Source organism: Acipenser ruthenus, chromosome 9, assembly GCF_902713425.1.
Source record: "Acipenser ruthenus chromosome 9, fAciRut3.2 maternal haplotype, whole genome shotgun sequence".
In the NCBI taxonomy this organism is placed as follows: domain Eukaryota; kingdom Metazoa; phylum Chordata; class Actinopteri; order Acipenseriformes; family Acipenseridae; genus Acipenser; species Acipenser ruthenus.
Genome location: NC_081197.1, coordinates 4,347,190 through 4,365,167, shown reverse-complemented (window position 1 = coordinate 4,365,167; position 17,978 = coordinate 4,347,190). Strand labels below are relative to the sequence as shown.

General features: G+C 37.4%; 1 protein-coding gene across 9 annotated transcripts in view; it reads right to left on the bottom strand.

Moving 5' to 3' along the window:
• The window catches only part of LOC117407248 (transcriptional regulator Erg), a 70,834-nt gene extending 61,869 nt beyond the window's left edge, over window positions 1-8,965 (bottom strand). For 5 of the 9 annotated variants that reach the window (XM_059030849.1, XM_059030852.1, XM_059030859.1 and 2 more), the window contains exon 1: window positions 8,762-8,963. The gene's annotated coding sequence lies outside the window, so the exon portion shown is untranslated. Of the gene's footprint in view, window positions 1-8,761 lie in introns of all 9 variants that reach the window. The other 4 variants (XM_059030851.1, XM_059030856.1, XM_059030855.1 and 1 more) reach the window with 3 other exon arrangements.
• Window positions 8,966-17,978: the final 9,013 nt, after the last annotated feature.

Genomic DNA, 17,978 nt, shown 5'->3' with positions numbered 1-17,978 from the left:
ATTGCGAAACAAAAAAAAATCAGTTGGAAGCTTCTGAACGTGAAGTGCCCACATCTTCTCTGGTATGTACTGTTTCTGTTTTTGTAACCAGAATAACAATCTGGTACATGAGAAGCCTCATGGTGGGCCAGTATCCAGTATGTCACTGGCCCCTTTTAAGGGCAGGAGGTGACTCATTTCAAGGAAATATACGGTATAGTGCTGTACTGCACTTGCTTTTTTTAGGGTCCTCGTTCAAAGAATGGGGACCCTTCCATGCTGAGCGTGTCTGTCCGTCCGCCTGTCTGTCACACTCGACATGGTGAATGCAGTGCGATAACTGTCTTGATTTTGCAGCAATCTGCAATAAGCTTTTGTCATACACTCCTAGACTCATTTAGGCATTTCGGATTGAATTTGGCAATACTCCAATAAACTTTTTTTTTTTTTTACCTTTCATGTGAAGCTTATCAGGGACAGCCTAGGACGTGACAATCTTTTCATTGTTTTAATATTTTTGTTTTCTGTGAATGCATTGAAAAGCTTGTCACTATTGTTTGCCTACAGTCCTCATATGAAGCTCGAAATACAAAACAAAACCCTTTTCCGCTGGAGCAGAAACCAAGCAAACCTGGCCACGGAACTTTACACGGCGCTTTTACATTTTTTAGCGGCAGCCCAGTAAATCGTTCTTTCGTAATAGTTGCTGGCAGCTCTCCCACGGGGCTGGAATTGAATTTGTTCTTACCAAAGATAGAGCAAATGTGTGTAACTTTTAACATCTCTTCTCAGGCCAGCCAGAGAAACCTGCTTTAAAAATATATCAGCAACTGAAGACGGCTTCTAAAAGTATTCCATATGTGAGGTCCCCAGTGCTGCGCATTGATGATTGCTTTCAGATGGGACGAGTTCTTGTTCCACCTCAGAGTCGCTTGCTGTTAACAGGATGCATGACGCCCCTTCTGATAGCGGGGGTGAAGCCCATTTCTGTGGATTATTTCTTAGTAATTCACTGCTAGTAATCGTGAGCTCAACACATCCACACCACCCACTTATACCGATTTTTTTTTTTTAAATAGATCCAAAACTCTTTCAAATGAGTTCTTCACATTTCAAAAAGAAAATTGCTAACTCAGGAGAAAAGATGAAAATTGTCTTGTTTTCCCAGACGTATTTTTCTGGCCTGTAGATTTTTGGCGACAAAATACGCACTCTTTTTACACTTACGCGTATTTATTTTTAAATATACTGTAGTATAAGCTGTTTCTAATGGTCTGTATAGCGTTAAAATATATATTTCCATTTACTCCAGAGAAGTAGTAACGTTAATTCTGAGGTACTCTGTGATGTAACAGCCAATCATTTTCCATAAGCCTAAATTTCCTGCAGACCACATTCTGAAGTTTGTATAATCTGTGCATTTTTCTTTGGAATGATCTATTACTCTGCTATGATAGTTGACTTCCTTGATGTTCCATATTGTATCTAATTAAATACAGATACATTCTTTAAACACTAAAATGTCCAGAAAGATAAGATTACCAACCCCTCCACCGCCTAAATAAGCCAAACATGTTTTGGTGTGTCCACCAAAATAGCAAAGAGGTATAAAAAAGTATATTGAAAAGAAACATGAAATACAGTGCTAATCCAAAACCTCCTTTAAAACACAGAACAGGCTGCTCTTTATCACGTGAAGGGCATTCAGTGAAGGCCTCTATGAGTGGACTTTTAGTTTATTAGTAAAAAAAAACAAAAAAAAATAAAAACCTTTGCTCATCCCACTTATCCCTCATTTTCCAGTCTTGGGTTTTGAGTAAATAACTTCTATCAAAAAACATTAAATCAGCTTTACTTTTGTATTTCAAATGTTCAGTTGTCAATATTTTGTATTTCAAAGTTAGGTTGTCAATACCTAACTTTGAAACAGTGCAACAATTATAGTAATTACTATTTCAGCAATGATTGTTGTTCAGATGCACAAGACTGATTTTGAGGAACCAAGATGGGGAAGTATATTACAGTTGCGCTGTGCACCGAACCCCATAGTGACAGTGAAGTACTGTGTGCAACGCTAATATGCTTCCCCAGGTCACTTCCTCTTTTTTTTTTTTTTTCTTGTGCTGTAATAGTTAGTAAGCATGGCAGATAATGATGAAAGCAGAAACAACATCAGGGAATGATACCAAACAAACACATGGATATATCAGACAGGCATGCAATGAAATAGTCCAAAAATTGAGATCATAAAAACAGTGGCTAAGCTTACCATGATGGCTTTATTCCTTTTGGATTTTCTCTGTATGTTTTAAATGAGTTGTTAGTGGTTTCATTGGTAGTCTAATTGAGAGAGTCACAGGTTCACCTTCCAAACGCAGGACTTTTTGCTTATGCATATCATAGACGTCCACAACATTATACAGTTTACAGAATAATGACCAGAGACATAAACAGTGCTGGTCTAACCCCAGCACAATCACTATCGTCAGTCTTCAATGTTACTAGATAAGCGTCCTCATTCTAACAAGATAAACTGCTTTATTCATGACAGCTTGAGCCATTGTGGACTGAAACAGACCACGTTGTTTGCGTTATATATAATCTATACGGTTGATTTTGTTACTTTGGTGCTGAAAGCGAGTGAAAAAGAACAATAAGCACTGCTGATAGAGTGGTGATGCTTAAGTAAGCAGAGGCATCTGTACTTCCTTTGGGTTAGGTGAAGTGAAAGTGCAACCTGCCAGTAAACAGCTTGACAATTTGTCCATCAGGGATAAGCCCTAAAACCCATTTAGGGGAGGGTGTGGCTTGTAAATATGGATGTTACCGCATTATTATTTGACAGGCAGAGCTGCAATAAAGCCCACTGCCCTTTTAAACAGTGGGGCCCCCGTGCAAGTGGTAGCAATCAGCCGAGACACTGGAGCTAGCAGGAAATCTAAAATTAGTTTTTACTACCTATAATGGAAGATTTACGGGATGGTTTAATTTGCAGTCTTGGGGCTAAAAAGCTGCAGCCGGCGAACAAAAAAACAACTTTCTGAAGTGGGCCAATCAAGCCCTTTCCCCAAACAGGCACCCACAGCACAGCTATACACACTGCCCTGGCAGAAGGTTTGAATTAGGCATCAGGGGGCCTCCACTTAATGCAGCCCTTGTAGGGTTTCGAGTGTCCTTCCATCCCACTCTTCATTCAGTCCTTGTTTTTTAATAGCCTGTGTTGCCAGCATTACACAGCAGTCAATACAAGCTCATATCCACTCCAACTCATATGTTGGCTTACTGTCCGCTCTGAGCTTGAGCAGGTAAGTTTAAGGTCATGACAGGTGTATGAGTGGTGTTTTAATTGGCTCCCACAGCGTACTGCTTTCTAATGACTACTAGTTACTGTAGAAGGTTGCATCTGTACGCATTATATACTTAAAGCAAATATGGATCCTTAAACCTGGGCCTACTGGAAACGAACAATACAGCTGGTCTGACATCACAATTGGCACAGTTTCCCTCAGCTAAAATATACAAACATTTCCTCCAAATTAGCCTTTTCATATTGGTATAATGTGAGAAGGAATATATTCAGCACAGAGCATGCTCTCAAACAGTTTGTTGACAAGCACCAAAACTGACCGGCATCAAATTTCATAATATGTCAGTAGTGAAGCCAAGAGAAAATTCGAAAGATGTGATATTAATGAAAAAAATAAATACTGGCACCGTACAGTGGGCATTGGTATGTGATTTTTATTGGTTTATAATTATTTTCAGAAGGTTTTCAAATTTCCCAATCAGTTACTGTTTTCACAAGTCAGATTGGATTTCCCAGAACAAGGAGCGAGATCTGCTTTGTTCATGCAGGTCAAGGCAACCTGGCTTCGGTTTCTGATCACCCTCACCAAAGCTTTTAAGGGTCAGTGTTCTTTTGGTGATATTTTGAATGTGGTTACGCCCAGCCTCACCGCCATTCTAACAAGCCTTTGCGATACACCACCTACTCATAATAGGGCTACATTTGAAGGCAAAACATCAAGTTACTATAGGGTAGAATGGGAACCTGAGCAACAGTCTCTCGTTTTCTATCAAGAGGGCTTTTGGAGGAATGCTTTATGAGTATTAAACTGGATATTTTATTCATAAAAACACTACGTGGATAAAGCGCTATATAATATAGAAAAACTGGCAAAAGATGCAGCTTTTAAAGGACAGGAGAAGAAAATTCACAAAGCCACTTAATCAATGTGTCAATGAACAGTAAGAAAAAAACTCTGAAAGAATGGAAACAACCATTTAAGTTACAAAACTTGAAATAAACAAGCCTGCAAATTAGGCATTCTGTTGTTGTTTTATGTCTTGTTTTTTGACACTAAGGAGGTGTTTTTCTCTTTAAAGAAAAAACAATGCCATAAATAACACTGAAGTTAAAGGTTAAAGTTCACTTAATCTTTAAGAATAACAGACATTCTGTTTCTGTAAGTATGTTTTGTTTTATATGTACAGCTATGGCCAGAGGTTTTGCATCAACCTATAGAATTAACACATTTTGCTTCATAAAGTCGGATTAAACCTGCTGAATGTTAACATATTGAATTAGACTTTTGTGATTTTCTTTGATTACATGATGTTAAATAAAAGATCAAAATGTTCATATAGTTTTTTTTTCAATTATGTATCAGTCCAAAAATTCTAGGTGATGCAAAACGTTTGGCCATAGCTGTACACTGCTTCCCAATGTACATAAAACACATGCTCACAGCTTCGGATGCTTTTGACAGACTTTACCAATTTTAAAAATGTATGGTCTGGTTGACACAAAGACCTGGACTGTTACTAATCCCTGAGGACCGGGTCTGGTCCCCTGCCCTACAGCTTTCTCATGACCCTTACACAAGGCAGGTTCTCAGAATAATGTCAGGAGCAAGTGGTTGATAAATAACGCCATCATGCTTACACTTTGAAGATTGCAAATATATTTCCATCCACAGGAAGTCATATATTATCCTTAGCCCTCCGTCGGTTCTCTGTGTTCAAAGCACATATTTTTTTTCGCTATACTCTTTTACCATTTAGTCTCTCACAAACAGGCTGATTTAGCAGAGATATCCAGAGAGGCAGATGTCAACATTTTACCCGTGTTTCAATCGTCGATAAGCGTGAAATTGTTCTTGTTAACATTACATGTGAAAATACTGACAGATGTCGCCAAATTTACCAGAATTGGGTTGACCACTGACAGCATGTCAATGAAGTGATTGTTCAGCAGTTAGCAACATTCACAAAACTAAGATTACTCAGAACATCCCATATTAGGGTTAATTTAACTATTGTCAGGCTATGACCAAAAAAAATACAAAGGAAGGAACTGGTAATGGACTAAACCATGAATGAGAAGTAAAAGGTAGTGCTATGCTGCCCATTATCATAATGAATATCTCAGCTGGAAGGAAATAGTTTAAAAGATGTGTTAGAAGCAATTTCTGGTCTAATACAGTAGGTTTGGAAATTGCATTAAGGTCCTGTGGTTACAATGCATTGAAAGATAATTGGCAAAAGCAGAATCGGCAGCAGTAGGAAAACTAATCAGGTGTGCTGTTAGAATATCCTTTAGCAGCAACTTCAATGTTAACATAGGCTGGGTAGCATTGACCTTGGAGACATCCATAGTGAGTTAGGGTCAGTGAAACCCATGCTTAAAACTAAACAACACATACTTCAATATTCAAAGCTGGAAGTGAAAACCTTCAGGGCTTGATATTGCATAATATAGCCCATAGATTCTGGCAGCACAAATGTTCTTAATGTGTAAATCTTTTTGCACAGTGTATATGTAAGTACACAATTGTATCAGAAAAGGGTTAGGTTTAGAGTTAGGGTTAGTAATAGAGTTAGGGTTATAGCATGCAAAAAGATGTACACATTAAGTACATAGTAACTATGCATAATAACATTGTAATTGTGTGTAAGTACACAGGTATTTACTAAGTAACTACTATGTAAATACAGAGGAATTAGAGACAGTGCCTTTATTAGATTTGCAATGGAAAATCACCAACAAACTCACTGTTTCATGGAAGGGGAATTACTGGTGCATCCCACACATGAAAGGTTAGGTCAATTCAGAAGGTATCAGGTATTCCTTTAACCACTGTACCAATGAGACAGTTCCTGAAGGGAATCTGTTACCGAATCTGTGACGGCAGTGCTTCGCTCAACGCAGCCTGTTACAAGGGTACACCACTGGCAATGGCAATGCAAGGTTCCTCTTGAGAGGCGAGGGAGCAGTCCAGTCTGCATGTCCATTCACAGAATGGACTCTCTTTTTAAGCCTGTCTGCAAAGTACCCAGCTTCACATATCAACCAAAATTGTCAGCAGGGAAAATCGTAAAAGGTCCTCTGTAATGCCTTAAGGTGGGAGACAATGGAGCGCTCATACTGTCTGTCTATAAACAATTCATAATAACAATCTCTTTTCCTAATTGTACTATTAGGCAGAGAATTGCATTTAATAACTCTAATGCATGTGTAATTCAGGCAGAGCTGGGTTCTAGTAACACTTACTGTGCACATGCGACAACTTAGAAAACACCTGAGGCCTTCTCCGTTTGAAGTGGTTGAAAGTCCAGTTAGATTAAGAAACGCAGCATGATGAAAAATTGCAGCTAGACATTCTCTGCTTTTCATTTCTGGAGAATTTTCCACCTAATTCGATACCTTAATATTCAACAGACCCCTTTATATATAAAATATACTCCTAATTCCTAGGGACTTGGATAATTTGTGCCCTGGAAACGATTTTCTACTTGTAAGTGTGCTTCCCTGATTGTTTTTCTCTACCTTGTATATATATATATATATATATATATATATATATATATATATATATATATATATATATATATATATATATATATTATAATATATATTTTTTATTTTTTTATATACTTAAACCAACAAACCTAATAAACCATTATCTCAAATGGATAGGTCAAAGGTACTTTCTATAACAGCAATAATTAGATTGTATGTATTTGCCTGAGCACCACATGGTAATATAAGAACTTTTCTTCAAAACGTATAGAACTTTCGATTTTGAATACATGCATTTAGAAAATTTGCAATTGCATTTGTAAATAATCTATCTATTTATATTAATAGTGTAGCGTGCAGGGGAAGGCAGCAGCAGGGCTGGTAGGAGCAAAGGGAGCCGGCTTTTTGGTACAGCGGTATCGGCTCTATGCTGTAGTGCGAGAGGTCCCGGGTTCGCGCCCGCCCTCTCTCCGCCTGTGTGTGTATTGGCTCGCCCCTGTGTGATGCGTCTGCCTGTGTTAACTGAGATCATTACAATATTAAAATGGGAAACTGAAGTTGAAGGTATTATATAGTAATGACAAAATCCTGACTAAAAAGGCAAATTCCAACTAATAGAAATGTGTACAAACGTATGAAATTGCATTACGTGTGTGTGTGAGTAACTCTCTTAAGTTATAATGCAAAGTATTTTTACTCAGTCCCTGGAAAATACACGTTCTGCAATTAGAACAGGAGACAAATAACTGTGTGACTGTACTTCTTTAATGAATGAATGGATACAGGTGGGAGGGTGATGAAAAATATCCCTAAGGCATCAAGTCTCACAGCACCTGACGCACTACGTGAACCCACCAAGAACAAACATTTTGAACAAGAATTAGTTTGTAATCATTGTGTCTGATGAAATGCCAGTTGCAATCACACATCTGCAGGCACACAATATGCGGGGTACAGCAGGCACATGTTTGCATAGAATCATAGACATATATTTTCCATAAAACAACAACTTAGAGGCCAATAATTACAACATTAAAGGTATTCTTTTTAAAAATCATGTTTTTTTCTTTTTTTTTTAATAATACCGATAATTTCTTCCACGGGTAAAAATACTTAATAATGTTTCCGCTATATTTCACCTCAGGAACAATGTCCCCATAGACTTGCAGTAAGACGAAAGAAGTTGAACAGAACCCCACACATCGATGTGTTTTCTCATCCAAAACAGCAGACAGTGTGAGTCATTTTACTGTTAAACACAATACACAAAGTTTACAAGTAAACTCGCTGTTACAGGATGAAACCTCAAATATTTATTCGATTGTGTTTATTACCGAAGGTTCGTTGCAGTGTATTGCAAACGTGGGTTGAATGTAGTTTGCATATTTTTCCATCCATTGTAATAGTTTTTTATTATTATTTTATTTGCTTTTATATTTATAAAAGATGCAGTTAATGAAGTCGTATTTGCATATTTGATGATAACATGTGCTAGTCAGTTAATTATATTATCAAAAAAAATGTTAGAAAAAATTGGCCCACAATAAGGCATCATATTCCAATTTATTTATTTATTTATTTATTTATTTATTTATTTATTGCTTTTTTAAATACAAAATTCTGCATATTATGCATATGCACCGAATGTTTTAAATGTACAACAAAATACTGTACACTATAGAACAGCTGTCATGCTTTAACAGAGGGGGAAAATGTCAGGGTTACTTTGTGAACTGAAACATTGGCATCAATACCTTTTTGTTTATAGCTGTATAACCCGCTCGGTGCCGCAAATAAAAACGGGGCTGATTGATCTAACATACTTACAAAAACAAAACTAAAAAAAAAAAACAAGCAAACAAACAAACCAAAAACGCAGACGTTTCGATTAAAACACAGTCCACAGCAATGGACCAACGTAGGCTACTGCTGATGCTTTTATTTTAAGGATACAGTTTGAATAATAACGGTTGTACTTACAATAAAGTTGAAGGAGTCGGGGAATAGGTGTACACAAACGCTCTCGTTCCGATGTGTTGTGTGTTGAGTAAATGGGCTGACTTGAGAGTGTTTGACTGAATGAGTTTCCTTGTTTCTCTAACCATGGATCAGAGCAACTGCCCAGACTACATCTACTATTAGTATAGTATACATCATAGAGACAGACACACAAAACCACTGTGAGCGAGTGAAGGAGGGAGAGAGGGAGAGAGCGCGAGAGAGAAAGAGAGGGAGGGAGAACGTTCTGAGACCGAATAAAAACATGATGAAGTGAAAGAAACAAAGTTGGTGGTGAAAAGAAATAATTATTATTATTATTTATTTATTTATTAGCATACGCCCTTATCCAGGGCAACTTACAGTTATTAAAAAAAATCACAATACAAAGTATCACCTTAATATCACATTACAGAATCCCATACGGAAAAAATAATATATTGCAGCAGTCAAAGCAATACAAATATATTTTAAATACATGGTAATATATTGTCATTTCTCTCCTAAATATATGCTGTATAGTGCAATATATTTAAAAATATATTCTCATACATTTCAGAAAACATTCAAAATATATTGCAGTACATTCCTACAAGACTACAGGATATATTTTATAGATGGCAGAATATTAAATATATATTTTGGATTTCATCAAAATATATTGCAATACATTGTATTAAAAAAAAAAACTGTAGCGTGTCTGCCTTTGGTATTGGCGGTCGGCGGTTCGAATCGGGACCACGTGAATGGAAAAATAAAAAATAAACATATTTAAAGCGTTACAAATGGCTCCCGACTAGTGGTACGACTCACACGTGATGTGTAGTCTAATTAATGAGTTCAGATGTACGCTGCTCAGTTGCTCCACGCTCGAAGACGAGCTTTCTCTAAGCAGGGTAAATATGTAGAATGACCCCTACTGGCCGAATAGGCACATTGCATGCATAAACACATGCCTGCAAACACTGGCACGTCATCTTTAGCGAAACTGTAGCGTGTCTGTCTGTAGTGCCGAAGGGCGGCGGTTCAAATCCAGACCGCTGTAAGTGTGAAAATAAAATGAATTAATAAATAACAAAAATAAAATAAACGTTACAACAACGAGTCGCTATTGTCTTGACACAAAACAACTTTATAAATGACATTACCTCACAGTACAAGGAATCAGGGACCAAATTAGCATCTGGTCAGAGAGGGGCATGCTGGGACAGAGCGATTGGACTTTCTATCGGCTCTGAAGAACAGGACGGACTGTTCTGTTCCTCTTTTCGGGTGTTAACCCTGGTGTTATTGTTTCCCCTTGTGTGTACCATCGTCCTGTCTTGTCTGGTGTAAGTGTGATGTGTTTTATGGAATATATGGAAGCATGCTTTGAAATATGTTCCCTTATATTTTGTTATTTTATATATTTAAATATATTTTTGACATATATTCCCAACATATTTCAAAGTATATGGAAGCATATGTACCCTTATATTTCATACTATATGTTGGGATATATTTTAAAATATATGTCAATATATGTCTAAAATATATTTAAATATATACAATTATATATTTTTACAATGTATTTCAATATATTATAATAAGAGCAAAATAAAGAATACAGTAAATAATTACATTTAAGAGCGAGTTCGACTAAGAACAGTTAACTTATAGTAAAAATATTTGCTTATAGGAGTGAAATCCATTAAGAGCACATAGTAAGTACGATAAATGGATAAGAACAATTTCAAATAAGAGCAGTTACCAAAAACGTGAATATGGATATCTAAGAGTAAAATAATGAAACTGATATTCAAATAATATGGCTTACTAAATTACTAATTATATTCGGTATTTAAAGTCGTAAACATAATTTAAAATAAATCATTATAAAGCGACATCAAACTGCACAAGAACCCACGAAAATGTGCGGTACAAAAAAAGATGAACATGGTATTTATGCAGAACAACCGTTATTGCAGTCTGTCATCAGTTGGCCTCATACCAACTAGGATGCTATCCCTCCTGTAATTAGCCTAGATGCTTTGCTGCAGTATGAATCCATAATGTTTGTGTCTCCTAAAAATCAATCAAAGTGAAAGTGAAGTTGTCACAGAATTGTGTGTGAAGTTCAGGGGTGAGGTGGTTTGGGAGAGAGTCTTGCCTCTTTTCAGTTTCAATATTTACCTTCTTTCATGTATAGTGCATCCCAAGCTCACATATTAAACAGTGATGATAGCTAGTCTCCCTGTTCAGATGCATAACTACTGATATGCAGGGCTAGATTCTCAAAGCACCTGACTCCAAACCGTTATTGGCAACCAGTAAAGTTAACAAAACCACAAATAAACAACGTATGGACCATATTTTCACAGCGTTTCCTCCATTACTTAATTAACACCTGTTTTTTTTTTTAAAAAAAAAGGAGAAAAAAATGTCAGTGTTACAAAAATGAAAAACAAAACACCTTCAGGATGCTAAAGAGAACTTGAAATGCTTAACGTTGTTTGGTTCTAGTTTTATAACATTAATAGGTGTTTTACCTCTTTCAAAATATAGAAGTTAATTAAAGACTGGAGAGTAAACTCTTTGGAAGCATGTCCCTGTGTGTTTAATGAACAGTTCTGTATAGTAGTTTAAAGTTGTTTCTTTAACTTGTCAGGTGTGCAATTGTTTATTATTATTATTATTATTATTATTATTATTATTATTATTATTATTAGTCATTGTGCCAGTAAGAAGCTCATACCTGCAGAGTAGAGGCTTACTGATCGGCTATCATAAGTGCAGTAGAGCCATAGTGAAGATTATGGTACATTGGTGTAAACTAAAGCCAAGAATTTAGCTACTCTGCTAAGATTGTCAAGCTGCCCGTTAAAGCAAGCCACGGTGCCTTAAACTGTAAAAAGGTAAGCAGTGCATGTTCATAGCACACCCTTGAGGCTGTTTGTCTTTAGGGTGTGATATTTAAGCACTAAAAGAAAGCTATCCATGTGAGCTTATTTGTGTGCTTGCAACAGAATAGCTATTTGATTTATTAATTGGATCTTATTGACGCGCTTTTTTGACAGAGCATCGCGCACAGAAGTTTGATTGTGACCGAGGGGTGTTTTCAATGAAAGCGAAGTTATTTTAGCTCCAGACATGTTTACATTTCTGTGGTCTAGTCTCTAACTTTCTCTCTTTTTTCGCTTTCAGAATGCTGCTTCGTGAGCAAGTCCCAGTCCCTTGACTCCCAGACATTCCTCGAGTCTGCCAAATCAGAGGGGAAAAAAGATAAATAATAAAAACAAAACACACTGAGAGAGCCCCCCAAGCCTGGGTCAGATGCAACACTGCCAGTCTCTGCTCCGCTCCATTTCCTGGCTTTTAAAATAGAAAGAAATAATAACTTGGTCCAGTCGTGTGACTGTTTGAGACCTGTCTGATAATGCAGGATTAATCATTTAGTACAAATGTTAACTCTGAAATGGCTGCAATTGCCCTACTTTTCTACTTTTCTTCATAGAGAAGAAAACATCTTTCTGTAATATGTAACACATTAATTAATCACATTTAAAAGAAAAAAAATACAATCTTTACTTACTTATTTCTGGGGAAAGCCGGAGAGCCAGCGCATCGCAAGCGAGCGTCTAAACCACTCTGCAAAAGAGCTCATCTGCATTCGAGGTTTTAGAGCTTTTACCCCTAAACTCATCTCACCACCAGGGGACAGAATCCGCACAACACAACACTGCCCGTCACATACGCAGAAACCATTTTGGTCCTGCAAAACACACAGCTGATTCATGGTGGGTATCACAAACATTTGCTAGTGTTTGCTTTTTTAAATGATTACTGTCATTTTGTTTTTTCTTGTTGTTTGAGAAGTGGATGAGGTGGAAAGTGCACAATGTGGTACACTACAGCAAAAAAGAGAAATCATTTTTAAAAAGGCAGTTACAGTAACTTGCATTGGGGTTTGTTAACTAGGAGGTAGGTTTAGACCAATAGAACCTATTTTAAATATGTGTCCTAGGTTTCTATTAAACAGAGGTCCCAGAGATTAAAGGCATTTAAATACCATACCAATCTCTTAGACATGGCACAGGATCAACTCAATTCGCCCTTTAGTGTGCCACTGTCACCCCACATAGAAATAGAGTCTCCCACCCCAGACATGAGATGTTGGTAAATTTGGCGCTATGGAGTGAAGGTGTGTGTCGTGTGGGAAGCTTAACTGCAGTTTAACTGCAGAAACTGGTCACAAACATGTCTTCACAGCACACTTTTACCCAATTATAACACTAAAATGAATTGAAGAGTGGGGGAGGGGAGCTTGATTAGGACAGGGTTTGATAATTTAGCACCAGTAGGCTCTCTTTTTCAAAACCATTTGCACCCCTGTGGGTAATGCTGGGCTAGGCATTTTGTACATGCTAAACACTCTGTCTCAGATCTTAAATTCTGTGCCATACAAAAATGATCTCACGCCCTTAGGAACCCTGAAGGTAAATTGTTACAGTGTGAATCGAAATGGGTTTTCTACCTCAGAGCGGGGCAACCTCAGGGGATTAATGAAGAACTTGGAATGTCATGTTTTCTGTAATAACTAACTTGTGATATGCATCCTATCATACTTGTTTCCATTGATTGGTTGATATTAATTCCGTTATCTTTCTGAGAATATATTTATGTATTATATCGGTCCCTTTTCAATTAGATTTTAATGAATTGAACACTGACATTCATGCTCCTTTTGCACATGTTTGGCATTATCCTAATCAAGTGGATGGTTTAAATGCGTGGGTGTTCTTCACCTGTTAGCACAGAGGCTGGTCTTGAACTGACTGACACGTCTGCACTTTTTCACTCCAACACTGTTTGTCTAGCACCTTTGGCCTGTACTTTGGTATAAAACACATTTTGCGGATCTAGTGCATGTCTATGGTTTACGAGCCTTGATTTAAAAACATTCACAGAGTCTGCATTCCTAATACCTAATAGAGTTGCACAGGTTGAGATGGCATTATAACTGACAGCCCGGGCTGCAGTGGACTTCATTAGGAACATGAGGACTGCAGGGAGAGCAGCATCCTGAGATCTCTCATTACCAGCAGGGACACAGGGAGTGAGCACCAGCAAATAATTGCAGTGCCAAATTCCTCAAACGCAACTAACATCTACATTTAAATGGAAACCACCCCAGTGACTTATAGTTTATTATAGTGCATTTCTTTATGCTACCAAAATTATGCAAGCAGACCTGTAATAGTTTGACCTAAGTTGGTTGGAGGTATAATTAGACAGGATGTCTCAATTAAAGTCTGTTGCAAAGGGCCCGGTATAGTACAGTACCAGCTGAACAGTAAGGTTGAGAAAGTAAAATGAGAAAGTGCATTGAAAAGCTGCCACACAATCATAAAACCAGCAGGAATTGCCGATGTTATATGAAATGAAAAGAAAAAATCAGGCTGGATGTAGTAACATTATTTATCACTATAAAACACTTTAGTGGTAGTATGTGCAGTTAAATAAACTTTGACAAACATTTCGACTAGATGTCGTTCTCAATGCTTTAATAATATTGAACGTGTTAAAACAGGAGAGGGACATGGAGGAGATAATGATGTACTGGACCCTAGTCACAAAATTCCACAAAACAGTCCTGAAAGTTCTGTCAACAGAGCCCATTATTTACACAGGGCTTCAGCAGAATATCTTCTGTATCAGAAGGGAGAGAGGTACAGAACCCGACGTGCCAAGACTGGGGTCATCCCTTGAGAGTCACCGTGACGTATTGGAGGTACTGATCTCCACCGAGCTGCATGGCTTCATTTCAACGAGGAAAGCAAAGCCTGTGCATGCAAGTTTATGTTTTGGAAGCAAATCTGAAACCATCTACAATGCAAGAATGCAAGTCAGAGGCACGTCTTTTCACTAACCCCATAATCAAAATGAAAAAAAAAGCAATACGTCCTTTTACATGCTTGCCTAAAGACACGTGAGAACAAAAATAATAGGACTTTACAGCCAATATAATACAAATTTAAAACATCAAAGGTCAAGGGGATACTGAAGAACATATTCTTCACACTACCTGCACTTGTGTTTGCAAAGACCAAAAGGTTTGCATCCCCCTATGGAATTAACTATTGTTGCTTCATAAAGTCGAATGAAACCAGCTGATTAAAGTTATGTTAGCATATTGAATTACATACCACTTTGTAGTTTTCCATATACTTAACGAAAAGCTGCCAAAAATTTAAAAAATTGACATTTAGCAATGTATCATGAAATACTGTACTAATATTATGTAATATTTTGCGATATCATTTGGTACTTTTCTTTTTACATGATGTTAAATAAAAGCTCTAAATTACAATGAATTACTGTGTGTCTCAATCCTAAAATTCTAGGTGATGCAAAACATTTGGCCACAGCTGTAAAGCACAATACAGCAAAGTGTTATCGTTAATAATTAGTATAAATAATCGCCACTTAGTGTATTATTATAATGTGCATTGAATTGCTCAGTGGGGATTTGTCATACAGTGTATTGGCTCTGTCCCAATGCAGAGGCAATGCAGTAGGTTTGTATTAAAGAACGACTAGCTTGAGATTTCCTGTTTTTAGTTGCCCTGTCACCTTTTTTATGAGGTTTGTAATTACCCTGAGTGATTTGAATTGCCCTTACTTGGTGTGTGTTTTTAAATAAGTATATGTTCAGGTATCTTCACCAAAGTTCTGGAGCTGCTCTTTGGTTCTGTGTACAGATATATAGACTAGATTGGATCTGTAAGAAATATAACAAGAGCATTCAAAATACTTAGTGGCAATGGATACAGATACAAAGGCAGCTACAGTGTCAGGAGCTGCTTGCCAGAATAGTACCACAGTTGTTATATTTTAATGTGTAAGCATACCAGTGGTATAACCCTAAGCCAACACACACTACTACTGTAATTCCTTGCAGTTGCGTTGCTGTAGTGCAATGTAGCGCTGCTGCTGTGTGAGGATACTGCCACTGCTGCTACCATTGCTGGTAATGTTGAGGTCTTTAATGTTTCAGCCAGGATTTTGAGAGGATAATACACTGTGAGGTCTGGAACTTGTTGGCTACATTGAGTCTCTCTGCAAGGATTTTATTTTTTAATACAAATGGTAGTGATTTTTTTTAGCTTGGACAAAAAGTGTAAATTAGGGAACATATCTGTTTACTTGCCCTGCGTTTGTGTATATATGGCAGCCTCTAGCAGAGCACATTTATTATTAGACTGACTGCTGCTCGTCTGTTTTTCTTTGGAGAATTAGACAGGGTTCCGCCCTTTCTTTCAGCGCTCTTGAATTCCACATTATCATAGACGGCTCATTCCCTGAAATCCTATCTTCTCCCAGAAGAGGGTTTAAAGGGTTAATAATCATGTATCTCTGTAACGTTACGAGCTGTTTATGGTACATGCCATATTGGTCGCTAATACACTGAGTGCAAGCATTAAAGAGCTAAAATGGAACAGTACATCTTGAGCACATAGGAATAACTGTGGCCATTTCACTGAAATTTAACAATAACATTTTAGAGCACGTCCTGTAGTTTCAAATGTTCATATTTTTGTACAGCTGTCTCCTTGAATGTGTTTGATGTTTGCGATTATTTTCAGTGCTTCTTATTGCAATAACTCAAATACAGTTTTTCTTTTCTGTCTATTAGGCTGTGTTAACAGGCTTCCACTTGAATTCAGGAGAATCTCTTTACTTCTAACATTATGCAAGAGATCACGTGTCTGTAGAGGTGTAACATTTAAAGGTTCTATTTAAATGATTAAGCAAGAGGTAGAAGTTAAAATAATTAGAAACTAAATAACATTTATTGATAACAGCTCAACGTGAAACTAAGTACACTGAGCAAACCAATAACAGTGTTCTTTATATAGAAACTCGTAGGAACTTTTGAACGTACTGAAATGGAATCAACACAAGAGTTAGTGAGACAGCGTTCCCTGGAGGGAACGTTCTAGTAGCAACACAGTTCTGCCCTTGGCAGGAAAGCAAGGTGCTTGTTGTCTGTGCTCATGTTTGCGCAGTGACTGAACAGTCTGTATTGTCGGACCCTGATTAGAGGCACCTTGTTCAAGACCACATCTGGAATGCTCTTGATTGTTAAAACCCACACAAAGTTTTTGAAAAGTCTACAGAAGTAAGAGCCAGCAGCATCTAGTGATTTGCCACTTTTCAAACACGTTTCCAGTAGTTGTGCGGGCAATGCACCCCCTGTGCACTAGATGGTGCTGGCAGTTGCTAATATAAAGACACTTTGGTTGATCTAGCCTGCATTACATTCTGTATATCTATACAGGGAGACAAGTTGGTATAATAAAGGTGCACAAGGCTTATTCACTGCTCATATTGTCTATGTGCTGTCTTTTATGCAGTGCACAGCTTGGTTAATGCAATTGGATGTAAGTTAGGGGCACACATTAGTGACCAAAAAGATGTTATACCCATTGCCCTGTCACATTTTGTATTATCATACCTCTTGCATTTTGTAATAAGATCCAGGCGTCTTTTTTTTTATTGTGCTGTACATTAAATTAGTAGATTAATCTGGTTAACTTGACTTCCATTAATAAACCCATCACATATATATATTTTTTAAAATATATTATTTAAAGAAGATATTTTATTCCTGTTTAAATCTGCTACTTACACTTTAAAGACTAAATAAATGGGGCGCATTTGCCATAATTTGATTTAACAATATCTATAAGAAAGAACACTCAGAGCTATAGGACCGGATGCTTATTTTGTTTGTGTTTTATTAGAACAATGCTCCTGATAAACAGAGGGTTCCATGATATGCATTATAAAGTGTGTATGTTTTTTGTGCTAATGCAATCACTAGATGCATCACATAACAACATAAGAACATAAGAAATTCTAGAACGAGACAAGGCCATTCGGCCCACCTATGCTCTCTCGCTTTGGTGCCAGGGTGGTCCGTTAGCACTCAGGAGAGTAAAAACAAAACCCCTAACCAGGTTAGTAGAGGAAATTAAACCTCTGGGAATCCATGGCTAAACGGAACGCCCTTCCTCCAGGCGGCTAGCTAAAGGTCTTGTTATGGTCACAGAGAGGGTTATAAAATATTGTTCATGACAGCATCCAGTCTGTTCTTGAAGGATCCGATAGTCACTGCTTCAACAGCTCTGTCCGTCAGCCTGTTCCAATGGTTCAG